Genomic DNA, 27,796 nt, shown 5'->3' on the forward strand with positions numbered 1-27,796 from the left:
TCTTGCCCTGTCTTCCCACTGAGGGTGGCGCCTCAGCTGAGGTGTCTGTGACGCAGTCCTGCGGTGATGAAACACCAGGCACCTCAGCCAAGAGGATGGCCTGCTCTCTGGAGAGCTGCTGATGGAGGACGCCTAGGCGGGGCACAAAGACTAGCCTCTGGAGGCCAGTGTCCTTAAGCAGGGGTCCGCCCTGGCCACTGGCCTGAAGGCAGCACACCCCACAGCGGGGAGTACCTGCATGGCCACACACCCCCTCGCTGCTGCTCCCTCGGGTGTCCAGACCTGAGTGTGCTGAGGCCTGGGCCACAGCTGTCAGCTAGAGGTGAGCCACCTGGGAAGCAAGTGAAAAGAACAAAGGCACCTCACAGAAGATACCCATACAACCAAGGAACATACATAATCTCACTGGTTATAGGGAAATGCAAATTAAACCAATCACCACGATGACTACTGAACTGTTTTAAATTGATAATGTCAAGTGCTGACAAGGATATAGAGAATTCGCTACCAGGAGTATCAAATGGTCAACCACTATGGAAAACTAGTTGGCAGTAAGAATAAAAACTCAAAATATGCCTATGCCATGACCCAGCAAGTCCGGAGCCCCCAACAGAAATGGGTGTAGCTGTCTACCAAAAGACATTCACTAGAATATTCACAGCAGCATACAGTAACCCCAAAACTGGAAACAGACCATCCACAGAAGAACAGATAAACAAATGGAGGTAAATTCATATGGCAGAACACTACTGGGCTATAAAAAGGACTGAACTGCTAACACATACAACAGGGATGAAGTGTAAGAATATGACTCTGAATGACAGAAGCCAGACACAAAATACACATCAAGTATGAGTCTATTTACAGCAAATTCAAAACAGGCAATGCAACAGTATTTGTTTAGGGATGCTTTCTTGCTTGTAAACTGGGCAAAAAAATCAAGATAACAAATATGCAAAAGTCAGGAGAGTGGATAGATTTGGGAGTAACTAAGGGTGGGTGATATTTCTGGGAGTCGACGATGTTCTACAGTGATAACACTGGGCTTTGCTTTATAGTTATTTGTTATACCATAATGTATAATGTGGATTTAACATATTCTTAGTATTTTATGACAAAAGAAGTAACTATAAAAAAGAACCCAGGTTTGGAGGTCCAGAGGATATAGAGGAGCCAAAATTGGGTCTCCTGCCCTCCAGGGCTCCCCTGACCCCCAAGGCTGGCCTGCCTGGATTTTCCCCTCAAGAAGGCTGGAACACCAATGAGTAAGGAGAAATCCAGGGTCCACAGGGTCCAAATTTCAACCCTGGGCTCTGATGCTTTTTGGTGTGTGGCTGCAGGCAAGCGTCATCCTCTGTGTACCATGTGCTTCTATCTGTACAACAATCCTGCTGGAGGAGAGAAATGCACCCAGGAGGGAGCAGAGCAGTCCAAAAAGGGATGGGGCGGGAGTTTTAGGGGTTCTGACTGTACTGGCAAAGTTTTATTTTTTAAAAGTCACTGAGTACATGGTATCACTGACTTTATTGTTCTGTTTCAAACTCTGTATTAAATTATTTTTAATTTTCTTTAAGACATTTTTATGTTCATCTGTCTTATTTCTCAATGGTTTCCAAACTGTAGTTCCTTCAGGAGCTGCATCTCAGAGATGGCAGTCAGATCCAGGAAAGGTAATGTACAGGACAGTGCAGGGCCCAGTGGAGAGAGCTCCTGGATGACAGCCTTGTCCTTGTCCCAGCTGGCAGCCCTGGGAAGGGTCCTTTCAAACCTGTTTCCTCATCTGCAAAATTAGTCAGACAGTTCCTGTCACTTAGGGCGGTTATGAGGCCTAGATGAGTTACAGTGCTTCTGTCCTCACCCCCTACAGACTGGGACCCTGTGAACATGCGTCAGAGCCCATTCCTCCTCTGCTCAAATCCTCCAGTTTCCCCATCTAACCAAGAGTGAAAGCTGAAGTCCCTAAACCTTATGAGGTCTGCACTGTTGCCCCTTTACTTCTCCAAACACTCCATTTCAGTGGTGCCTGCTCCTGCAGCCTGTATGACATACCAGCATACCCTTACCTCAGGGCCTTTGCCCATGCTGTCCCTCAGCCAGGAGGCTCTTCTACAGGGCCCTACCCACTTTCTTCAGTCTCTGCTCACATGTTACTTTTTCAAGACGCCTTCCTAACCTCCCTAGACAAAGTGCATTCATCCTACTTCTCCTTACCCTTTATATTTCTCCATAAACGCTTACTGTCACTCACATGACTATACATATTAACCAATTTATCCGTTTTCTTGTTGACCTCTCCCCACTATGATGTCAGCATGGTAAGGGCAGGGGCTCTGGCCTGTCTTGGGCAGCAATGGATCTCAAAGCCTTGCATGTGCTGGGTACACAGCAGCCACTTGATAAATATTTGTGGAATGAATGTGTACTGAGTAAAGCCCCGTGCCCAGAACAGGCTCAAAATAAGTTAAATTCCTTTCCTTGCCATTTGTCAGGTCCATTTTCTCTCCCCCCTCTCACTGACCTGGTTTCTACACCAGATAGGACATATGGGACGAAGGAGGCAGGAGGAGGCTGAGGCTCTGCATCTCTAGGCACTTGAGAGAGTAGGATAAGGGTTCCTTCTTGGCATTGAGACCGCTCCAGGAGCCTCTATCACTGGCCATCTAATCTGACCTCACCTACAGCTCTCAGAGGAGGACTTGCTCAGCAGATAAGTTCAATGATCAGCATAGCTGCTTGCAAGAATTTGGGAGAAAAAGCATACAATGGGCGGAGGGAAACAGCTCCCTCATTTACCATCGCAGCTCTGTGCGTTGCTCCCGTGCTTTATGAGAGCACTTTAGCAAAACTGATAATGTGGAAAACACACATGTTCTTGGAGGAACTGCTGGAGAAAATGCTTAAGACAGTGTACAGAGGTGTTCATCAGCCTCAGCACAAGCGCTGTTTGGAGCTGAGTAATTCTGGCCGTGGGGACTATTCTGTGCATGGTAGTAGGTTGAGCAGCATCCCTGGCCTCTAAATGCTAAAGCCAACAGCACACCCTCCCAAGTTGGGACCATCAAAAATGTATTCAGATAGTACTAAATATTCCCTGAGAGAGGGCAAGCCACCGCCTTTCAGAACAGCTGTTCTGAGGGTTTTCTTGCTGGACTCATGAGATCCTGGAAGCAACATAATGTCCACAACAGAGTCCGGTATTGTAATAACAGTTAATATAGCAACACTATAAAGAAGGAATACCTATACCGTATAGCACTTACCACACATACCAGGCACATCTAAGTTTTTTGTATATGCAAATTCAACCCTCACAGAAACCCTATGCAGCAGGCACTTATACTGTTCATTCCATTTTTTTTTTTTTGGTATTTTTCTGAAGCTGGAAACAGGGAGGCAGTCAGACAGACTCCCTCATGCGCCCAACCGGGATCCACCTGGCACGCCCACCAGGGGGCGATGTTCTGCCCATCTGGGGCGTCGCTCTGTCGCGACCAGAGCCACTCTAGCACCTGGGGCAGAGGCCAACGAGCCATCCCCAGCGCCCGGGCCATCTTTTGCTCCAATGGAGCCTCGGCTGCGGGAGGGGAAGAGAGAGACAGAGAGGAAGGAGAGGGGGATGTTCATTCCATTTTAATGAAGAAACTAAGTCACAGATGTAAAATGACTTGCTCCCATCACCAGATCAAAAAGTACAGAGCTGGGATGGGACCCCAAGCAGCCTGGCTTCCCCACCACAATGCACCACACAGCCTTTGGAGTTAGGCAGACTCAGATTCAAGCCCTTGCTCCTCAACTTATAGCCTAAATCTCAGTTTCCTCCTCTGCACAATGGGGCTAAGAGCAGTGCCTCCACAGAAGGCTCATTCATGGACAGAGCTCAGCACTACAACCAGCCCCTGGTGAGGGTTGATCCAGCTGACAGAACACAATGTAGCCATCCTATACACAAGAACCACTCAATCGGCTAACATTCACAGTGTTCATGGACCAACAGAACATTCCACCTGATCCCTTTTCTGAAACACACACCATGTCATCTCAACTCCGATATGCTCATTTTTTCACATGCTGACATTACAGAGACTGACATGCATCTCACAATCCATGTATAAACTTCACCTAAATCATTCTTTTCAGAAAAGCAGTTGTACGATCAACAATGGATGTTAACGGGGAATACTGTCACAGACTGAGGGCCAAGAGGAGGTATATGTTTAACTGCCACGTGCATAGAAGGAATTGTGCCAAAGAGCCAACAAAGGCAGAGTAATGGATGCAGGAGTCAAGGTGGCCTGAGGAACAAGATGCATTTCAACCTCAGCTGTGAGGTTAGGGCTGTGTGACGTTGGGCAAATCATTTCCCATTTCTTTGCCTCTGTTTCCTCATCTGTATATTAGAAATAATAATAGGCCCTGGACGGTAGGCTCAGTGGATAGAGCGTCAGCCCAGCATATGGACATCTCAGGTTTGATTCCCCATCAGGGCACACATGGGAAGTGACCATCTGCTTCTTTCCCCCTTCCACAGCCAGTGGCTTGACTGGTCTGAGTGTCACCCGGGGCACTGAGGATAGCACCTCAGTCTCAGGAGCTAAAAATAGCTTGGTTGATTAGAGCATGGGTCCCAGATGGGGGTTCTGGGTGGATTGCAGTTGGAGCGCAAGCAGGAATTTGTCTACCTCCCTTCCTCAAAAAAAAAAAGGAAAGGAAAGGAAAGAAATAATAACAGTACATACCGCCAAAGCTGTTGTGAGGATTAAATGAGTGAATCCACTTTAAGTCCTCCACACAAAGCCCAACACAGCAACTGCTCAACACCTGTCAGATATCAGTATTTCCTCTGGTGGGTGGAGACATGGGAACCTTCACTTCCTACATTACACATTTCTGTAATATGTGAATTTTTTACCTATTCTACCTCCTTGGTAAGAAAGAGGCATTAAAGATGCCTTTTTCCCTCTTAAACACCACACAGTCCGCCCAGCTGCACCATCGAGTCTAACTGGGGCAGGTAGGACTGGAAGCAGGCGGAAGATGTGGGTGGGCTGCAAGAGATGCTAGGACAAGAATAAGCACCCAAGCAGACTTCTTGTCTTCCTTGCCACTCCCAACACCTTCCCCTCACCCTGCCACCCAGGGCCTTACAGCACCTACAAAAATCATGTCAAATATTTGAGTCTGTCTGGCTGTGGGCTCCAAACATACTGAGAATATCATGCCACAGCCAGAGGGATCCTCCAAACACAGCTGACCCTGTCCTTCCCCTGCTCAGGGATCACATCCAAGGTCCTATGGAGGCTACAGGGGCCCACCTGAGGTGGTCCCTGCCTCTTCTCCAGCCTCATGAGTCAGTGTGCTTCCCTCACACAAACTTTCCCCTTCTCTGTCCTTTGAACACTCCTTGTCATTCTCTCTCTCAATCCAGGGCCTTTGCACATGCCAGGCCATCCACCTGGCACACTGCTCACCCACCTTTACCTAACCCCTCATTTACTCAGGGACAATAGCCCTCTATAACAATTCACAGACCCTCAGGCTCAGCCTTTCTGTACCCTCACAGCACTAACCTTCACTGTGTTCAGTCACATATACTATTATCTGGGTAACAGTGCCCCTTGCCACCACTGGACTGAGAGCTCCACAAAGCGGGGATGGGGCCTATCCTGGTCCCCTTTGTGTCTCTAGCCCCACCCTGCACGGGGCCAGCCCAGAGCATTCATTAATGCAAAGTGGGCGGGGAGCAAACAGAAACACAACTTTTGAGTTCAGATTTCTGCCAAGTGAAGGTGAAACAAAAAATCCTGCATTCATTCATTCCAAAAGTATGGCACCCATACTATGTCAGCACAGCTCTGGTCACCACGGAAGCAGCAGTGGCTAAAACAAACTCTTTGCCCTGGGGAAGCTTACAGGGTAGGGGATGAGGGTGGAGCATGGAGGGTGGACAGGCATGAATTAAGTTAAATAAATATAGAATATCAGAAGCTGACACATGCTATGGAGAAAAGCAGCATATGGAGAACTAGGTGTTGGGAAGGGGGCAGGAGCTTCTAATTTTGTATAAGGTTACAGGGGTCACTGAGCTGTTGCAATCTGAGCAGAAACCTGAAAGAGACCAGGCAGCCACGCAGAGACCTGCGGAAGAGTGCACCGGGCCAGGAAGAGCAGTGCCCAGGTGTGGCCTGTGGAAGACAGTCAGGAGGGGGTAGGAGAAAGTAAGGCACAGACGGCAACAGAGGAAGCTGCAGGCCTGGTTGGGCAGGGACTGCGAGGCCACTGTAAGGCCTGTGGCTATATCTTGTAGAGAGATGGGGAACTGTTGGCCTGAGGAGGAGCAGCATACGAAATCCCCTGGCCCTAGTGAAGCAGGGGCACAGCCTTCCTCTCAGGAGCTGTACCTAGAAGCCCTGTGCAGTGGCCTGTCACTCCCACCACCTGGCTCACTTAGGGACTATGAGGACCCATACTCAATAGATGGGGAAACTAAGACCAGGAAGGATTCAGTGAGTACCCAAGGCTGGGCAGCTAGGACACAGCCAAGAAGGCTGGATCACGTCTTCCTAGATGAGACTCTTCCACCTCCTCCTGCCCTTGCTTCCAAGAGACCAAGCTCCCCCGTTCCACAGCCAGCCCACCCTTAACACCCTGCAGAACCAGGCTGCCCCCAACAAACACATGTACGCGGGTACATGCATACACACACATGGCCCTCCAGCCTGGCCGAAGGGTTCCTCCCTCACAGGCATTGCTTTACATCATTACCCGCTACCTCCCAGTCCGGAGCTCTGAGGCAGCGTCTGGTGGCCTGAGTCCCCACCTCATTGCTAGGACACCTAGGAACAAACAGGCAGGGTCCCATCCTCATCTAGCATTTCCTGAGTGCTTACAACATGCCTGGCCTGGATTAATATCAACCCTCACACAACCCTGAAAGGTAGATACTGTTACTATCCCATTCTTCAGAAAAGGAAACTGAGACCCAGAGAGACTAAATCACTTGCCCAAGATCACAGGTGAGTGCAGGAGATGAGTGATTTAACCAACAAAACTTTTTGTAATGATGAAATGTGGCTACTATGGCTAGTGCAACTAAAGAATTAAATTCTTACTTTTATTTAATTATTCAAAATTTAAGGCCTGACCTATGGTGGCGCAGTGGATAAAGCGTCGACCTGGAATGCTGAGGTCGCCAGTTCGAAACCCTGGGCTTGCCCAGTCAAGGCATATATGGGAGTTGATGCTTCCTGCTCCTCCCCCTTCTCTCTCCCCCCCTCCCCCTTCTCTAAAATGAATAAATAAAATCTTAAAAAACAAAATTTAAATGGCACCCTGGCCAGGTATCTCAGTTAGTATTGTCCCAACATGTCAAGGTTGCAGGTTCAAACCCTGGTCAAGGCGCATACAAAAATCAACCAATGGCCTGAACAGATGGTGGTGCAGTGGATACAGCATCGGATTGGGATGCCGAGGACCCAGGTTCAAGACCTCGAGGTCACCAGCTTGAGCGCGGGCTTATCTGGCTTGAGCAAAAAGCTCACCAGCTTGGACCCAAGGTCACTGGCTCGAGCAAAGGGTCACTCAGTCTGCTGAAGGCCCACGGTCAAGGCACATATGAGAAAGCAATCAATAAACAACTAAGGTGTCGCAATGCGCAACGAAAAACTTATGATTGATGCTTCTCATCTCTCCGTTCCTGTCTGTCTGTCCCTGTCTATCCTTCTCTCTGTCTCTGTAAAAAAATAAAACAAAATAAAATCCAATGAATGCATAAATAAGTTGAACAACAAATCTGTGGTTCTCTCTCTCCCTCTCTCTCTAAAAATCAATAAATTTAAATAAAATTTAAATGGCCACATATGACCAGTAGCTAGCAGATTGAAAGTGCACTCTATAGAACTTCAGCTAGCCTGACCTGTGGTGGCGCAGTGGATAAAGCGTCAACCTGGAAATGCTGAGGTCGCCGGTTCGAAACCCTGGGCTTGCCTGGTCAAGGCACATATGGGAGTTGATACTTCCAGCTCCTCCCCCTCTCCTCTCTCTCTCTCTCTCTCTTTTTCTCTCCCTCTCCTCTCTAAAATAAATTTAAAAATTAAAAAAAAAAAAAAAAGAAAAGAAAGAACTTCAGCTAATGAAGCAGCAGGAACCTGAAGGCAAGAGGAGGGATGGGGTGAGGTGAGCACCATGATGCTCACAGGCCTGAGGGGCCAAGGAGAAGCTCTCACATCACTCCAGAGCCCTGACCCACTCAGCCCAGAAGGTTCAAACAGGGCTCAGAGGTCAAAACCCACACCTGGAGTCCTGGTTGATTCACATCCTGACTACTACTTGTAGGCTGCATGAGTCACTTATGTGGAACCTTAGCATCCTCATCTATGAAATGGATCTTAACACCAACCCGACCAAACGTATGCTTCTTATTTCAAAAGATGGTTTTTCTTAACAACCCAGGGTTGTCATGGGGCCCCAATGAGATGTGCTTCACACACAGCCAGAGATTTGGGAGAAAAGGCGGCAATTACACGAAGGAAAAGGGCAAAGTCAAGGGCTCGCCTGAGCTTCAATTAGTCGGAGCTTATGGGAGTGGCGGCTATGTGAATATTGTCACTAGTTGGCTAAAAGAAATGATCCTGGCCAGATAGCTCGATTGGTTAGAGCATGGTCCCAATTCTCCAAGGTTGCCAAGGTTTGATCTCTGGTCAGGGCACATACAAAAACAGATCAATGTTTCTGTTTCTCTCTCGCTCTCCCTTCCTCTTTCTCTAAAATCAAGAAAGAAAGAAAAGAGAGAAATGATCCAGATGATTCATGATATGCCTACATTAACTTTCTGAAAATATCATCTAAGGGAAATGGGGAGAACAGCTGTGCCCAGCTCCCTGCTTGTGGTAGAGCAAGCACATAAAACCACGGAGCAGTGCCTGACCCAGAGGGACCACTCTACTGGCTATCAATAACAACACAGGTATTCTATGTAGCTTTCTATGCCTCAGTTTCCCACCTACAAAATGGAGGTGATTACTACATACCTCACAGGCTACTATGCATCTGAGCTAACATGCACAAAGTGTCAGAGCCGTGTCTGGCCAAGCAGGGTATAAGCAATGGGTGTGATTACTTTTTCTGTCTGGAGCCTTCCCAGCAGAGAACCTCAGCCAATTGACCTGTCACCCCCTCCCAAGGCTCTAAACACAAACCCACTGTGCCACCCAGCAAGCCCCATCTGGCTGAATCCAGAGCCCCTTCTCTGTTCTCAGATGCCCAGCCTGAAAATCTCCAACAGTAAAATCAGCAGCAGCTCGGGTCCATCGAGCACCTTCCCAGGAGGCCCATGACAAGCACTCTCTAACATGTTAGCTTCCTGAGCCCTCCCTACAGCCCTGCCAGGGATCGTTCCATTTCAGCTGAGCAAAATACACATCAGAGATGAAATAAGGTCTCCAGGGTTCCTTGGCAACCAAGGGGGGGGGGGGGGTGCCAGGAGCAGGGATCACACCCAGGCCTGCTGCTCCCAGCCATGACCACTTCACAATGACCTGCCAGGTGAAGAGGACCTAAAACCAGGGTGAGAGGGGCTAGAGAGGGGAACAAGGGAGTGGCAGTCACCCCAGTCCATTCATAAAGGGCCCACAAGGTGACAAACCAAGACAGGCTTTCTGGCCTCACCCTTAGAAACATCTGTGGACGAGCTTCCTGGGCAGGACAGCTGAGCTCCAGAACTTCCTGTAGGGACCTCAGACATGCAGTCTCCCCTCTGACAGCCCTGGCTTGCTGTTCCCTGCTCCACGAACCCAACACAGCTAAGCCTTGCTGTGGGTGCTGAGGTGGCAGTGGGTCCTGCCCTCAAGGGGGCCAGGCTGAGATCCTACCCCACTGCCCCTCCCACGTCCACTCCCATGCTCCCTCCCTCCTGGTCCTGCTCCCACCGCTGTCTCCCCCAGCTGGGCCTCTCACTGCTTGGCTGGTTGTCCAGAAGAGCCTGCCACGGAACCACCCCACCGTGCAGCCCAGAGGCCTGATGGTTGAAAAAGCCTTCCACTTGGGAAATCAAAGAGAGGCCCAGGGAGGGGCGTCTCTGGGTCCCTCAGAGGCTTTGAGATCAACTACAAAGGACATTCCTTTCCAACCTCCCAATCCAAAGAAATGCTGGAGACCCTGAGAGCACGCTCTGAGGGGCTCCGCTCCTTCCAGGAAGACACTCCAGAATGAACATGGGAAAATCAACCGCCAGGCTCTTGCTCTCTGTGCTAAACCTCAGGTCTGAGGCTCAGGTGAGGAATTAGAAGCGACTCTCACCCACGGTTAGAGTGTCTTCCTGAACTGGAGGACTCCAGAACCATACTGTCTAAATCAGGGGTCCCCAAACTGCGGTCCCCTGAGGCCATTTATCCGGCCCCCTGCCGCACTTCCGGAAGGGGCACCTCTTTCATTGGTGGTCAGTGAGAGGAGCACATTGACCATCTCATTAGCCAAAAGCAGGCCCATAGTTCCCATTGAAATACTGGTCAGTTTGTTGATTTAAATTTACTTGTTATTTTAAATATTGTATTTGTTCCTGTTTTGTTTGTTTTTTTTACTTTAAAATAAGATATGTGCAGTGTGCATAGGGATTTGTTCAGTTTTTTTTTTTTTATAGTCCGGCCCTCCAATGGTCTGAGGGACAGTGAACTGGCCCCCTGTGGAAAAAGTTTGGGGACCTCTGGTCTAAATTCAGAGCTTGGCCCAACACTGCCAGACTGGGGGACCCAGCACAGGTTACTGAGGCTCTCCAGGCCTCAAGTCTCACCACTGTGAGGTTAGAATCATCGCTGATTCCTCTTTGGTCTCAGGGGTCTTCCTTCAAATCCTCCCACAGCTCCTTCACCACTCCAGTTCCTACCTACATGTCACTTCCTCTGGAGGCCCTCCCTGACCATCCCTGCTAAAACATACTAACATCCTCACACTCTTTTCTCTGACCCCCACCCCCTCTGCTTTCATAACATTGTTTTTGACTTGACATCCTATGACAGATTTGTTTGCTGGGAACCTGTCTCCACTAGAAGGTAGGCCCACAAGGCCTGGTCTTCCAAGTTCTAGAGCAGCACCAGGAATGGTACAGGTACTCAGGCACAAGCTGAGCGGAAGGCAAAATCAGCAAGTATGCTTTTTATCAGGTATTACTATTGTTCTGCACTGTTACTTGATATTATCCAACTATTTGGGTTGGGGATGGGTGGGCAGCGCATCAGGCCATTGAGCCCCCCCCCCCAATCTGTCCCTAAAAGGTATACTCATGGGCCCTGGGGGAACACAGTGTGAAAACCACAGAGAAAGGAGTCAACCATCAGGCCTTCAGCATTTCTAAAACGGAGATTCTAGTCAAGGGGGAAGTGGGAGACATGTGAAACTCCCTGACCAACTCTAAAATCTACTCCCACCCCAAGCAGAAGCCTGAGAACCTCTCTCATAGCAAAAGGCACCTATTAAAACCCTAAATCTGACCAAGATGCTCCTCAGGGCAGGCTACAAGGCTCTGAGTGACCCAGCCCCTGCACCTCGCCAAGCCCGGCCTCCTTGGGACTTTTGCACTGCTGTCCCCCTACACCCCAAGGCTCTTCCTTCTCATGTTTCCTTGTCTGTCTCCTAGGCTTGCCTGACAGCCCATCTAAAGGAGCACCAGTCACACCTGATTTTTTTTTTTTTTTTTTTGTGACACAGAGAGAGGGACAGATAGGGACAACAGGGAGAGAGATGAGAAGCATCAATTCTTCGTTGCGGCACCTTAGTTATTCATTGATTGCTTTCTCATATGTGCCTTGACTGGGGGGTGGGAGGGGGCTACACCAGAGCTAGTGACCCCTTGCTCAAACCAGCGACCTTGGACCTCAAGCCAGCGACCATGGGGTCATGTCAATGATTCCATGCTCAAGCCAGTAACCCCTCACTCAAGCTGGATGAGCCCGCAATCAGGCCGGATGAGCCTGGGTTCAAGCCGGCTACCTCAGGGTTTCAAACCTGGGTCCTCCGCATCCCAGTCCAACACTCTAGCCACTGCACCACTGCCTGGTCAGGCATATCTGATTTTAATTCACTGCCTAGACCCTTTAACCTGCCGCTTGTTTATCCACCAGGTTTAGGGTTTGTCTTTCTTCGTTCCATGGGGGTAGGGCCTTTGTCAAGTACATGCCTGTATCCCCAGCATCTGAAGCAATGCCAGGCATGCAGTGGGTGCTCAATGAATAGTGGTGGATGAATGAAAACTTTTTCTCAGCCCTGCAATGCCTTCAGGGTTAAATCTACACTTCTTGGCCAGGTCCACCAGGCTCTACAAAGCCTGGCCCAAATCCATGAGCACTTCTCCAACTCTCCCTGCCCACCTGGAAGGCCTTGCAGCTTTCAAAAGGGCTATTCCTCACCAGGGTCAAGACCATTCCCACCTCCTGGGGGCTGTGGTGGAGATGCAATAAAAACACACATAGGAAAGAAGAGCAGGTTTAGCAGAGGCTAACATCTGGAAAGGAGCTGGAATTTTTATCTTGAAGGGTCTCCGGGCAGCAATTGTGTAGACGACAGATGGGTCTGGGCACTGCTTTTGCCAATTTTTATTTGATTGTATGTCCCTCCCACCCTCAACCCTCATTGGGAAACTGGAGGTGCTAATTTTGGCCATTTCTTCCTCCTGGTGTTATCTGACAAGGTTCTATAACCTGAAAGGGCCTTCAAAATTCTAGCAGAAATAATAAGAACTATAATTGCCAGGATATCCTATGATGCACCATGTGTCAGGCACTCTTCTTAAATAAAGTGAGAGCAGGACATACTTACTGTAGGCTTACTGTTACACCTTCCCAGTTATAAATGCTTTCCACAAATTAACCCATTTAACCTTCACGACAACCTGTTAAGAGACGGTTATCATCATCCCACGACACATACGATGAAAAGGGCTCGAAGAGTTCAGGAACCTGCTGAATGTCACACAATCAGTGAGTGAAGGGGCTGGATTTGAACCCTGTGCTCTGAGTCACTTCAGCGCAGCTCTTTAAAAAGGTTAGAGACCAGGACACCAGATTCCTGGATCCTGGCTGGGTCAAGCTGAGAGGCTGGTTAGCAAGACTGAGGGTGCGGGATTGATGCCCTCAGGACTGCTAAGCATTTACACAGTGCCAGGCACTCTTTGAGGAGCCTCTCATGAATTAACTAACTCATTTAATCCTCATAATAGCCTGAGGCAGGAGCTCCTTCTGGGCCAACTGCACAGAGATGAACACCGGGGCCCAAGGTTACACAGCCAAAACATGAAAGCACCAGAACTTGCATGCATGCCCCACACCATCCTTGTGTAGAAACCTCTAACATGGGTGCCCTGGTAGCTGTGACACCCCCTACATGTCGCTCTCATTGTCTTCTCCCAGCTCCTAGTATATACTCTGCCCTGGGTTAAAAGATGCCCTGGCTCAACTCTGAGGATGGACCAAGTTCCACCAGCAAGCCAGAACTGCTGGACTGACTGCCTGCCTGCAGAGATGCTCACAGTAGTCATAGGCTCTGTGGACGAGAGAAGGAAAATGGCCAAGGGTGCAGCTAGCAGGGTCCAGGGCAGGGGCTTTGAGGTGACAGAGCCTCACTGCAGCTTGGGACCCAGTGAGCTGGGAGTACATGCCACCAGCAACAAGCCGACAGGCATTCAAACCCCAGTTGGCCCCTAAGTCTGAGAGTCCCAATTTCTGACTCTGCAAAATGTATAGAAACACCACATCCATCCCTGGGTGAAAATAAACCATTATCACAGTTACTTGTTGACATGAGGTTCACTCTAAGGCCAAATGAGGCCAGGGATTCATATCCCAACTGTACCACCCCTGGCTGTAAGAACTGGGACAAACTGCCTGACCTGTGGTGGCGCAGTGGATAAAATGTCAACCTGGAATGCTGAGGTTGCCAGTTCGAAACCCCAGGCTTGCCTGGGTCGAGGCACATATGGGAGTTGATGCTTCCTGCTCCTCCCCCCTTCTCTCTAAAAATGAACTTTTTAAATAATCTAAAAAAAAAACACAAAAACTGGACAAATCGTTTCACTTCACAGGAAGTGCCTAAGTTTCCTCACCTGTAAAACAGGTATTACACTTCTTACCTCATTGGGATCTATAAAACGGGCCCAACCAATACCCACCTTATAGGAGTATTTTTGAGATTTAAATGAGATAATGTGTGTAAGAGGCCTGTCACATGACTGACATATATTGGATGTTCAATTAACACTGGCTATTCACTAGCTCTGGAAATTATCTGCCTTTCTATGCCTCAGTTTCCCCTTCTAAAATGGATCATAACAGTACCTACTAAAGAATGTGAGTATACAGTAAGTTAATCCATGTGAAGCATTTTAAACAGTATGTGGTACAAAGAATGCACTCAATAAATGTCAGCCATCAATCTCATGATTATTGTTTTTATTGCTGCTGTTAAGCCCATCAGGCAAACCCTCTAAAACTAGCAGAAGGAAACCAGCAGAACAAACCCCTAGTGGAGAAAAATTCTACAGAGCCACCACAGCCACAAAGCGACTCAAGGACCATTCTCTCCAGGAACCACAACCTATGGAAGCCCACCAGCTTGGTAGCTGATGCTGTGGACCAGAAATAACCATTCTCCCTTTTGACCACATCCCCAGCCCATGTTAGCTGGGTAAATCAGGGACTACAGCCTGCCCTCTGGGAACTCCAGACCTGGGGCAGAGGTTACCAGGCAAGCCAAGGTCACAAGCTGGCCTGGATAGCAGGGCAGTGGCTTCCCATCTGGATCTGGCTGCTCCTAACACCCACCAAGCAGCCACAGTGAGAAACCAGACCTGTGGGGAATTTGGCTGTTGCAAGTCCTTCAGAAGAGCAGTCTTCCTCTCTGGATCAGGCTGAGCCAGGGGCAGCTCTCCCACCTCCCGCCCCCCAAGTCCCCTTGGCCTATGCAAAGAGGAACAGCTGGGAAAACAGGGTTTAGCCTCATTGCTGCCTAACGGTGAGGCCAACTGTTATGGCCTGATGGGGAGCGTAAACAGGACGGGCACCTGGAATGCTAACCATTCCAAGAGACACAAACAGCCACATGGAGGACAGAAGGGCCTGTAGTGGGTGGTGCCTGGTCTCTTCACACCCATCATCAACAAAGGTCAGGCACCTGACTTACTGTAACTCCCCATGCTTGTATGAGACAGGAAAAAGAAACAAGGCTGAATAGCAGCCCATGATGGACCTAATTACTTCAGTCCAGGCTCCTGCTGAGCCCAAGCAGCCTCTGAATCCAAGGAAGGGGGTCCTCAAAACCCCAAGTATCAAGGTGTCCCCAGCCCCTTTGCCCTGGAAGAGACATGTCCCACACCAAACAGTCCCTCCAAACTCTTCAGCAGGTCCAGAAGCACACTCCTTAAATTCAAGCTCACTATCCCTTCTCCCTAAATTTCAAACAGTGGCTTCTAAGACATCTCCCCCAGACCCTGTGGAAAGAACCTGCCACACACAGAGGTATCTGTCCCACATACCTTAAAATAGACTGTAATAATATGAAAGAATTCTGGGGTACAAGGGAATCCAGTGTCCATCCAGTTCCCCCCAAAGTCATTAAGTTTAATGAAAGATGATACTCCCCTCCAGCTCCCTGTAAATCCCAAGTCCCACCCACCAAACATACGAGGCAGAAGCCCCTCTTGATCACTAGTAGTATACCTCTCCCAAAACATTCCCTTGAACACCCAATTGGGTCGGCCCAGTCTCTCAAAGACCATAAACATCACAACTTTCCCACTCGGATACAGCGCTCTCTACGTTCTAAGGAAGGCTCCCCCACCATGAACCTCAGTGGTACAACCCTGACGGGGCTACTCTGACCACACTCGGTACAGCTCCCTCCCCAGAAGACCCCACCCCTCTCAATGCGTTATAGGAACTGCTCCCACGACCCCAAATAAGTACAGCCTCCTACACGTCGTAAGTCGCGCCCCCTCAACCGCTTAGCACTCCCCACTAGGCACGCTCTCACTTCACACCACACGAGTTCAGCCCCAAGGCCGCACATGCTGGCGTCCGCGCCTCCAGCCCTCCAGTGGTTCGGTCCTCTCACTTTCGTTGGCGCCTGCCTCCCCGCCGCTTCAATGGTACGCCCCGCCGCCCCGCCCCCTCAGGGTAGAACTACCGCCCCCGCTCAGCCACCCCTAAGTCCCGGAAGGGGGGGGCTCGAGAACCGCGGCCCCCACCCGGAGGCACTGGTGGTACGACCCAACGAGGCACTGCGGGTGGGTCCGGACGCGACCACCGCGGGGGGGGGGCATTCGGGGACAAGCACTGGCGCACTCACCTGTCACCGACAGCTGCCAAGCCTCTCCGGCGGGGCTGTACTCCCGCCCATTGCCACGCTGTGCTTGGTCCCGCTCCTGTGTTTCCTGGTGCTTGGTCCCGCTCCTGTGTTTCCTGGCGGCAGTGGTGGCGGCGGCAGTGGAAACGCCTCCTTCGAGCCAGACCCAACGGCTCGCGCGGCGCGGCCCCCCCGCCCCCTCCCCCCAGCCCCCGCTTACCGCCCTGTCCCACCCTCTGGCCGGAAATACCGCCTTCTCCCGCCACAACAGGAACTGACGTAAAGGCGAGCGCTCTACTCGGAGAGTGCTAGGACGCAGGCGCAAGGAAAGGGAGGAGGCGGACTCAGAGCTGAGCGACTTCGTACACTAGTCAAGTTTGGGCGGTGTGGGTTAGGGATGTGCCTCGCGCAGGCGCCGGACGGAAAGAAGAGATAGGCATGAGCAGGCGCAGTAGGACTCTGGCTGACGCCCGCTTTCCCTAGAGGCTAGCCGCAGCGACGTTTCCCGGCAGCCCCTGTTTGTATTTGCATACGCTTTGATGTTCTACACGGCTCTAGGTTTTCCTCCGGGTCCCGAGGCTCTTAAAGAGCCTTGGACCTGGGGTCAGTCTGGGTGGCTTATTTTCAGTTTGTCCTTCGTAGTTGAGGTAAGGCTCTAAAACCACACAAACCCAGCTTTACATTTTCTTGCTGGTGGCTGAGTAGAAGGCTCGCCTTTCCTTCTGTGCCTTGGTATCCACAGCTGCAAAATGGAAACAGTCATACCTACGTAACTGGGCTATTGGACTGTTTTATGTAAACAGAACAGTTTATATAAATTAGACATTCTATGACTCCAAATTATTCTTATCTTCTCATCACCTATGTAATTAAATATGGGATATAACTTTGCGGGGTAACTGGGGCGTACAAAGGCCTTAAAAGTCGCCCTGCAAGAAGAGTTTCGCACATATTCTGGCCCACTTATTAGCTATTGTGCTAGACAGCTATGAGACATCTGGCCTCCAGTGCCTTTTCTCGCATAGGTTGGGGGAGGTTGTTAGTTTATGAATTAGGGTTCCAGTATACCACACAGTTTGGCAAGTATGCATTGGTTAGTGCATACTTCTAGAAGGACTGACTGGCTGCGAGTTGAAGAATCCTGGGTTCACCTAAGTCTGTGAGAGTGCCTTGGGCAAGTCTTGTTCATGGATGGGCCTTAGGTAGACCTAATGCTGAAACTAGCCCTTACTATGGACTTCCATCTTGGAACTCGCTGCTCTATATTTCTAATTCGTGGTCCTGCTCCAACACAGTGTTGATAACTTTGACCAGTGCCTCCCCCACCACACCCATTTTAGATTCTTACTGTCTGGTGACAGGTCTCTCTCCACTGCACAGAGAGTCCGAAGAAGGAAAAGACCAGGACAGTCTCAATCATCACTGTGTACTTTGTAAAGGGCCTGGCACAGAGGGGGCCCTTGGAGAATACTTGTTTCAAGAATTAGCCCTTCTGCTACAATCTAGATGCAAGGTTACTGTGGCCTACCCTCTCTGCTCCTCTGCATGCAGAACAGCTCACAGCCCATTCCCCTACCTCTGAGTCTTCCTGGGCAACTCAAATCCCTGACCCTTCTAGAGCACAGGATGGGTTACCTCACTGAAGCCTCCAGTGTGCTTGTATTTACAGCACACTGGTAGTCAAAGGTAAGGTTTTTCAAACTATTTTAAGAACTAATATACACATATGTGTACTTAAGGTATCATGAAACCAAGTCACCAAATACTATTTACCCTAATATGTGATGCAGTCTGCTATTTTTTTTCCAGTGCTGTTTGAGACCCTGCCAAACTGATTTTCTGATTCACTAATAAGCTTTGCAGTTTCAAAAACACTGGTATGGAGGTAAACATCGTTCACTGGCTTTGGAGATGGACGGGCTCTAGTTCTAATCATGCCTTTCCTATGTCCTTGTCAAATCACTTCTCTGAGCCTGCCTTTCCTCATTGCAAAATATTAATAGAATTTATTTAGAAATTGTTGTGGGCCAAGTTCTGCTTAACACAGTCCTGCCTGTGCTTTCCTGTTCTATCAACATAATCTTGGAAGTTAGTACAACAGTCCTAGTCTCAGGACAAGTTAGGGGTGGAGGTGGGATTTGAACCCTGGCAATGAAATATAAAAACCTGTGCTTTGCACTTATATCCTGCATAATGATAGAAGTACTGGTCTTACTCTTGTCCTCTGTGTTGCTTCAGCAAACCACTTAATTATTGTTCTGGGCCTCAGTCTCTCAATTTCCACATCAAGGGTGACTGAGGAGAAAATTCCCTAGAACCCTAAGTTGTTCTCTACTGTCTAATCTGTTCTGTGAACTCCCCTCCCATAACTATAAATATGGGCTGCTCATGCATGCTTATGGGGAAAAGTCCGGTAACTTGTCATCTGAAGTCTGCTCAGAGGCCTCTTGTTGGGTAAACAAGTGTTTTTTAAGTTTGCTGCTTGTATTGGGACAGCACCATGTGTGTACAGTCTATGGAAGGTTGTGGGTGCTTGCTGTCAGGGCAACAGATTGCAAAATGTGGATTGCCTTTCTGCTTGGGAGGGGTGATTGTTTGCTGGAGAAGGGATTCACACACACACACACACACACACCTCTTGTTTTGCTGAAGAATTGAGAGAGAGAGAGAGAGAGAGGGAGCTGAGGGGCTTGGGAGCCCTGAGGGAAAGAAAAGCGGTATTCCCTGCCTGTTTGCTCGTCTGCCCTTGTAAGACTTTAATAAACGGAATGGCCCACCATTTTCTGGCTCCACTGTTCCTTTACTGTCTGCCCGAATCCAATGAGAACCTGCATGGCCATGGCGGTGGCCGCTGGCCTTACACCTCTTGATTCAGAAAAAAATGATTTCAGGATCCTTCCTTGAGGGATGGAGAGGGCATCTCCGCAAAGCCCCAGGGAGCAGACATCAGCCCTCAAATCCATTTCAACCCTTCTCACAAAGAATGGGCTCTTGGTGGTGACTGCATGAGCTACATGGACCGGCTCTTAGGGTCCCCAAGTGAAGAGGCTTCTACGTCATCCCCAGGGGGTCTGGGGGGTCTATCCCTGGCAGTAGTGGAGGTGGTCATGGGGGTCCTCCCTGCCACATGGGCAATCAGGAGATGAAAGCAAGAGGAATGAGAATCCCCCCTTCATCCTAGACAGAGCTTTTCAGGAGAGAAAGTCCATTGCATTCATCAAATTCTTAAAGAAGCCTGGCACCGTTAAGAAAAACTTTTTATTTAAAAGCATTTCTCATGTTATACAGAAATGTTGAACTATCTTTAACTCCCCAGCCAGAAGTTACTAAGCCCCACCTTAGATGCTACTGTGTTGGAAAGATCGTTTTAGAGTCATTTTAACTGTTTGGCAGAAGTACAATTAAGCCTCAGAGATTCTATAAATGTTGTTTCCAATTATCTTTTTTTTTTTTTTTTTTTTGTATTTTTCTGAAGCTGGAAACGGGGAGAGACAGTCAGACAGACTCCCGCATGCACCCGACCGGGATCCACCCGGCACGCCCACCAGGGGCAAAGCTCTGCCCACCAGGGGGCGATGCTCTGCCCCTCCAGGGCGTCGCTCCGTCATGACCAGAGCCACTCTAGCGCCCAGGGCAGAGGCCAAGGAGCCATCCCCAGCGCCTGGGCCATCCTTGCTCCAATGGAGCCTCGCCGCGGGAGGGGAAGAGAGAGAGAGAGGAAGGATAGGGGGAGGGATGGAGAGGCAGATGGGCGCCTCTCCTGTGTGTCCTGGCCGGAAATCGAACCCGGGACTTCTGCACGCCAGGCCGATGCTCTACCACTGAGCCAACAGGCCAGGGCCTCCAATTATCTTTTTGTAAAAAATATTTCTCTTTCAAAAATTGTAATAGAAGACACCATGCACATTTAATTTTTTTTTTTGTGTGTGTGTGTGACAGAGACAGAGAGAGGGACAGACAGGAAGGGAGAGAGATGAGAAACATCAATTCTTCGTTGCAGCACCTTAGTTGTTCGTTGATTGCTTTCTCATATGTGCCTTGACTGGGAGGCTACAGCAGACTGAGAGACCTCTTGCTCAAGCCAGCGATCTTGGGCTCAAGCTGGTGAGCCTTGCTCAAACCAGATGAGCCTGTGATCAAGCTGGCGACCTCAGGGTCTCAAACCTGGGTCTTCCGCATCCCAGTTCGACGCTCTATCCACTGCGCCACCGCCTGGTCAGGCACATTTAATTTTTTAACACAGGACATTCCCAAAACATTTCAGTGGTTGTGCTATGCTAATTCACTTTGAGGCAGACCTTGGAGTGATACTTTAAAAAAAATATTTTTTTTTTATTTATTCCTTTTGGGGGGGGGGAGCTGGAAGCATCAACTCCCATAAGTGCCTTGACTGGGCAAGCACAGTGTTTCAAACCAGCAACCTCAGCGTTCTAGGTCAAAGCTTTACCCACTGCGCCACCCCAGGTCAGCCTGGAGTGGTACTTTTTCTACCCTCATTAGATTGGACACCTTAATCAGACACACATAGATGGCTTCTCGTCCCATGTGGAGTAAAAGCTAAAGGCCTGACCATGGCCTTCAGGGTCCTATGTGAAGTGCCCCTGACTATCTTTCTAATTTCACTTCAAGCTACTCTTGCCCTTGACCACTATATTCTAGGCACAATAACCCCTTCTCTGCCACTCCAAAAAGACAAGCTGTTCTCACCTCAGTGCCTTTGCACTTGCTATTCCTTTTGCCTGGACAGTTCACTCCTGATTCTGATTTTTGCATGGCTGGTTCTTTGTCTTTCAGAACTCAGTTCAAATATCAACTCTTTGGAGAAACTTTCCCTGGCCACCCCAAATCCAAAAGATCCAAGCTATCATGATCACTTTAGACTTCTTGTTTATTTTGTAATTGTCATACTGCAAACCAAAAACAAATTTTCCTAAGAGGTCAAAGACCTTGTATTGGGCACGACTGTCTTCCCAGCCCCTAGAACAATGCCCAGCACAGAGTTGGGACTGGGGGGTTAAGAAATACTCGTTGACTGACTGTGGGTTTGATTAGGAAGGTTGGCCTGACCAGTGGTGGTGCAGCGGATAAAGCATCAACCTGGAATGCTGAGGTTGCCGGTTTGATTGGGAAGGTTCAAGTTCTGTACTGGGCTGATTTCTACTTTAGGTCAGAACTTGTCTACTCACAAAAAGTTGAACAAATAGTAATGATTTATTTTTCTTTTTTTTTTTTTACACAGAGAGAGAGTCAGAGAGAGGGATAGACAGGGACAAACAGACAGGAACGGAGAGATGAGAAGCATCAATCATTAGTTTTTCGTTGCGCATTGAGACACCTTAGTTGTTCATTGATTGCTTTCTCATATGTGCCTTGATCACGGGCCTTCAGCAGACCGAGTAACCCCTTGCTCGAGCCAGTGACCTTGGGTCCAAGCTGGTGAGCTTTTGCTCAAACCAGATGAGCCCGCATTCAAGCTGGCGACCTCGGGGTCTCAAACCTGGGTCCTCGGCATCCCAGTCCAATGCTCTATCCACTGCGCCACCGCCTGGTCAGGCTAGTAATAATTTCTTAACCTTTATTGAAGAACTCCCACATATCAGGCACAGTGCTAGGAACTATACATGATTTGTTTAATATTCCTGCAGGTAGAAGTCTCTGTAAAGCCTATTTTGCAGAAGTAACATAGGCCCAGTGAGGCCAAATTTCACAGAGCCATACTGTGGTGCCTGGATCCATTCCCAAAGATGCCTCAAATCAAGCCCACAGTTTTACCCACAGCACTGAACTTAACCTGTGTGTGTCCACATTTCAGATAAAGAAAAGTATCATTTTATACTAAGTTAAAGTATGTATATTTGAAACATAAAAATACTTAAAACAGTTCCCCACATTATTTTATTTTATTTTTATTTTTATTATTATTATTTACAGGGACAGACAGAGAGAGAGGGATAGATAGGGACAGACAGACAGGAACGGAGAGAAATGAGAAGCATCAATCATCAGTTTTTCGTTGTTGCACTTTAGTTGTTCATTGATTGCTTTCTCATATGCGCCTTGACCATGGGCCTTCAGCAGACTAACCCCTTGCTCGAGCCAACAACCTTTGTTCCAAGCTGGTGAGCTTTGCTCAAACCAGATGAGCCCGCGCTCAAGCTGGCGACCTCGGGGTCTCGAACCTGGGTTCACCGCATCCCAGTCTGACGCTCTATCCACTACGCCACTGCCTGGTCAGGCATCCCCACATTATTTTTTTCTCTCTCTCTTTTTTTTTTTTTTTTTTGTATTTTTCTGAAGTTGGAAATGGGGAGGCAGTCAGACAGACTCCCGCATGCGCCCGACCGGGATCCACCCGGCATGCCCACCAGGGGGCGATGCTCTGCCCATCAGGGGCATTGCTCTGTTGCAACCAGAGCCATTCTAGCACCTGAAGCAGAGGCCATGGAGCCATCCTCAGCGGCCGGGCCAACTTTGCTCCAATGGAACCTCGGCTGTGGGAGGGGAAGAGAGAGATAGAGAGGAAGGAGAGGGAGAGGGGGTGGAGAAGCAGATGGGCACCTCTCCTGTGTGCCCTGGCCGGGAATCAAACCCGGGACTCCTGCATGCCAGGCTGATGCTCTACCACTGAGCCAACCGGCCAGGGTTACCACATTATTTTTTAAAATTGAGATTTTTAGGTCATCAAGAAGAGCATCATTTCATAGATGTTCAAGGTGATTTATAAACGCTATTTGAACTGTTGCCACAAGATGGCGCCACATGTGCTCGCCATTCTGGCTGGAACCCTGCTGAGCAGTTGGCATCAAGATTCTGAGTTGTTCAAGTCACTCCTTAAAACTGACACTGCTCTTAAAAGCAACATGTTTTGTTGCTGGTTTCTTTTGTTGTGCATTTACTTCCCTTACACTTGGGGTCAAAATTTTAAAATCTTCTCTAAGACTGAGGTCCGTAAGTTTAGTACTTATGTTTTCTTATATGTAATTTCTTATTTCAGATCTTATGTTTAGATCTTTGATCCATTTTGAATTCATTTTTGTACATGGGGACAAACTGTAGTCTAGTTTCTTTTTTTTTTTCATATTTTCCAATTTTCCCAGCACCATCTACTGAAGAGGCTGTCTTTTCTCCATTGTGTGTTTTTGGCTCCTCTGTAAAAATTACTTGCCCATATACATGTTGTTTTATTACTTGGCTCTCAGTTCTATTCCGTTGGTCTGTGTGTCTGTTTTTCTGCCAAGATCAACCATCCTTTTCTGCAGTATAAATTAAACTCAGTTAGTGTGATACCTTTGGCTACTTTTTCCCCCTCAGGATTGCTTTGGCTATTCAGTCTTTTGTGGTTCCACATAAATCTGATGTTTTATGTTTTATTTCTTTTAAAAAGTCATTGGGATTTTGATGGGGGCTGAATTAAATCTGTTTATTGCTTTGGGTAATATGGACATTTTAACTATGTTGTTTCTTTCAATCCATGAAAATGGAAGCAAAAAGGCAAACCAACCTAATGGGAGAAGATACTTACAAACAGCTCTGGCAAGGTGTTACTATCCAAAATATATAGATATATAAAACTCATACAACTCAACAACAAATAAACAGTCCAATTAAAAAGTGGACAGAGAAACTGACAGACACTTTGCCCAAGAAGACATACAAATGGCCAATAGATATATGAAAAGATGCTCATCTTCATTAGCTATTAGAGAAATGCAAATCAAAACTACAATGAGACACCACCTCACACCTGTTAGAATGGCTACTACCAATAAGACAAGTAATAACAAGTGCTGGAGAGGCTGTGGAGAAAAAGGAACCCTTATTCATTGCTGATAGGAATGTAAACTGGTACAGCCACTATGGAAAAGAGTATGGAGTTTCCTCAGAAAATTAAAAATAGTTACCACATGATCCAGCAATCTCTCTTCTGGAATCTACCTGAAAATTTTGAAAATACACCCCTATGTTCACTGCAGAATTAGTAACAGTGGCCAAGACATGGAAACCATCCAACCTATATAGTTACCCAGTCACCCCAATAAATTTAATTAAAAATAAAACAACACGCCTGACCTGTGGTGGCACAGTAGATAAAGCGTCAACCTGGAAATGCTGAGGTTGCCGGTTCGAAACCCTGGGCTTGCCTGGTCAAGGCACATATGGGAGTTGATGCTTCCTGCTCCTCCCCCCTTCTCTCTCTCTCTCTCTCCCCCCCTCTCTATAATGAATAAATAAAATCTTTAAAAAAATAAAATTTAAAAAAAAAATTAAAAAAAAAAAATAAAACAACAACAAAAGCAACACGAGGTTGCAATTAGATTCTGAGCTCCAGGAACATTATTGGGACAATTAATTAAATGGGCTTAGATAAGAGTATTTTAGCCATGTTAAATTTCTTGCTTTTGATAGTTATACTGTATTTATGAAAGAGACTATATGGCCCTGGCCAGCTGGTCCAGTGGTAGAATGTTGGCCTGGCGTGTGGATGTTGCGGGTTCAATTCCTGGTCAGGACACCCAGGAGAAGCAACCATCCAGACACACACATACACACACACACACACACACACACACACCTCCTGCAGCCATGGCTCCATTGGCTCCAGCAAGTTGGCCCCTGGCTCTGTGGCCTCTGCCTCAGGCGCAAAAAATAGCTCAGTTGCCAAGCAACGGAGCAATGCCCCAGATGGGCAGAGCATCACCCCATAGGGGGCTTGCCAGGTGGATCACAGTCAGTCAGGTCAGTTGGAGCACATGCAGGAGTCTCTCTGCCTCCCCTGCTCTCAATAAAGAAAAGAAAGAGAATGTGCTTATTCTTAGGAAATATTCACTGAAATATTATGAAGTAATGGGGCAGGATGTTCTCCAGCCTAACTCTCAAATGGCTCAAAAACACAACACATGTATATGTACATATATTTGTATGTATGCATGCTTATAAAGAAGAGAAGGGAAGAGGAGGGAATGAAAAGACAAATAAGAAAACAATTGGCAAATTCTGAATAAAAAGTAGAAAATATGCCTCCCTTCCTGTCTCTCTTTCTTTCAAATACAAATAAAAAAGAAAACCAGCCTGACCTGTGGTGGCACAGTGGATGGGGCATCGACCTGGAAACACAGAGGTCGCCGGTTCGAATCCCTGGGCTTGCCTGGTCAGGGCACATGTGGGAGTTGATGCTTCCTACTCCTCCCCCCTCCTCTATCTCTCTCTCTCTCTCTAAAATGAATAAATAAAAAAATATTTAAAAAAAAAAAAAAGGAAAACCACCCTGACTGGATAGCTTGGTTGGTTAGAGCATTGTACCTAACCACAGAGGTTGTCGGTTCGACCCCAGGTCGGGGCACATACAGGAACAGACCTATGTTCCTGTCTCTATCTCCCTTTCTCACTTGCTAAAAATCAATTAAAAAAACAAAAACAGCCTGACCAGGCGGTGGCGCAGTGGATAGAGCGTCGGACTGGGATGCAGAGGACACAGGTTCGAGACCTCTAGGTTGCCAGCTCGAGCACAGGCTCAACTGCTTGAGCAAAGCTCACCAGCTTGGACCCAAGGTCACTGGCTTGAGCAAGGGGTCACTCGGTCTGCTGTAGCCCCACAGTCAAGGCACATATGAGAAAGCAATCAATGAACAACTAAAGTGCCACAATGAAAAACTGATGATTGATGCTTCTCATCTCTCTGCGTTCCTGTCTGTCTGTCCCTCTCTCTGCCTCTTGCTCTGTCTCTGTAAAAAACAAACAAACAAAAAACCGCACCAAAAACAAAAAAGAAAGACTAACTGGTGGTGATGTAATGGATAGAGCATCAAACTATGACACTGAGGTCCCAGGTTCCAAACCCCAAGGTCACCAGACTGAATGAGGGGTCACCAGCTTGAGCACAGGATCATCATCAATATGATCCCAAGTTCACTGGCTTGAGCACAGGTTGCTGGCTTGAGCAAGAGGTCAGTAGCTCAGCTTGAGCCCCCAAGTCAAGGCACGTGTGAGAAGCAATCAATGAACAACTAAAGTGACACAGCTATAAATTGATGCTTCTCATTTCTCTCCCATCCTGTATCTCTCTCTCTCTCTCTCTCTCTCTCTCTCTCTCTCTCACACACACACACACACACACACACACGAGTAGGCAAAATGCTTGTACTATTCTTCTTTTAAATAAGCTCAAAATTATATCATACTCAAAAAGCTTTTTTGTAGCCAAAGAGAATGTCATTAAAGGGTTCTTTATTAAAATTTTATTTATTTTAAAGAGAAAGAATGGAGGGAGAGAGAAACATTGATTTGTTGTTTCACTTATTTATGCATTCATTGGTTGTTTCTTTTTTTTTTTTTTTTTTTTTTTTTTTTTAGTGAGAGGAGGTGAGATAGTGAGGCAGACTCCTGCATACACCCTGACTGGGATCCACTCGGCAAACCCATCAGGGGCCAATGCTTGAGTACTGAACTATTTTTTAGTGCCTGAGGTTGATGCGCTCCAACGGAGCTATCCTCAACACCTGGGGCCGACACTCGAACCAATCGAGCCACTGGCTGCAGCAGGGGAAGAAGGGGAGAAGGGGAAGATGGGGGGGAGAAGATGGTTGCTTCTCATGTGTGGCCTGACTGAGAATCAAATCCAGGACATCCATATGTGGGGCCAATGCTCCAACCACTGAGCCACTGGCCAGGACCATTGGTTGATTCTTGTATGTGCCCTGACAGAGGATCGAACCAACAACTCTGGCATATCGGGGACAGTGCTCCAACCAACTAAACTACCCAGCTAGGGCCTAAAGGGTTCTTTAGGTAGTGGTGCTAATTACTGCTGGTGCTGAATATCTTCCCTGAAAATAATTTTCAGAGATAAAATTAAATAACACTGTTTTAAGCCCTTCACATAAATTGACTCATGTATTCTCACAACCATCCTGTGAGGTAGTGCTACTATTACTCCCATCTTAGTGAAGAGAAACTGAAGCACAGAGAGGCTAACGTGTCCAATCACACAGCTGAAGAGATCAAGCCCTTAATCCGCCCAGACCATCAGAAGGCCAAATGATCTCCAGGATATGCTATGCTGGTCACTTAGGAGCAAGCCCTGTGCTAAATAGGAGGGGGCAGAAAAAAAGCTTTAGGGGAAAACTTTGGAACAATGAAGATAGGTTTATCTACTCTGAACCTCTGCCTCAGCCTAACATCAAATCTATGCAAGAGTTTGTCTTGAATTAGGCAAGGTTTAACCAAAACAAAATAGAGAAATAAAGTGGCCACTGATTCTGATGTGACTGCACCTACTAGATGTTCACATTGGAGGGAAAAAGAGAATGTTCTTCAAATGACTCTGATTTTTTTTTTTTTTTTTTTGTATTTTTCTGAAGCTGGAAACGGGGATAGACAGTCAGACAGACTCCCGCATGCGCCCAACCAGGATCCACCTGGCACGCCCACCAGGGGGCGACGCTCTGCCCACCAGGGGGCAATGCTCTGCCCATCC

The 27,796-nt window shown here is 48.0% G+C and overlaps 1 protein-coding gene across 4 annotated transcripts in view; it reads right to left on the minus strand.

Annotated features, from left to right (window-relative positions):
- AKT2 (AKT serine/threonine kinase 2) overlaps window positions 1–16,515 on the minus strand; it is a 56,051-nt gene extending 39,536 nt beyond the window's left edge. For 2 of the 4 annotated variants that reach the window (XM_066242245.1, XM_066242248.1), the window contains exon 1: window positions 16,327–16,515. The gene's annotated coding sequence lies outside the window, so the exon portion shown is untranslated. Of the gene's footprint in view, window positions 1–15,954; window positions 16,116–16,326 lie in introns of those variants that run through there. The other 2 variants (XM_066242246.1, XM_066242247.1) reach the window with 2 other exon arrangements.
- Between the last annotated feature and the right edge of the window lie 11,281 nt (window positions 16,516–27,796).

The sequence above is a fragment of the Saccopteryx bilineata genome, chromosome 9 (assembly GCF_036850765.1).
Source record: "Saccopteryx bilineata isolate mSacBil1 chromosome 9, mSacBil1_pri_phased_curated, whole genome shotgun sequence".
Taxonomy (NCBI): domain Eukaryota; kingdom Metazoa; phylum Chordata; class Mammalia; order Chiroptera; family Emballonuridae; genus Saccopteryx; species Saccopteryx bilineata.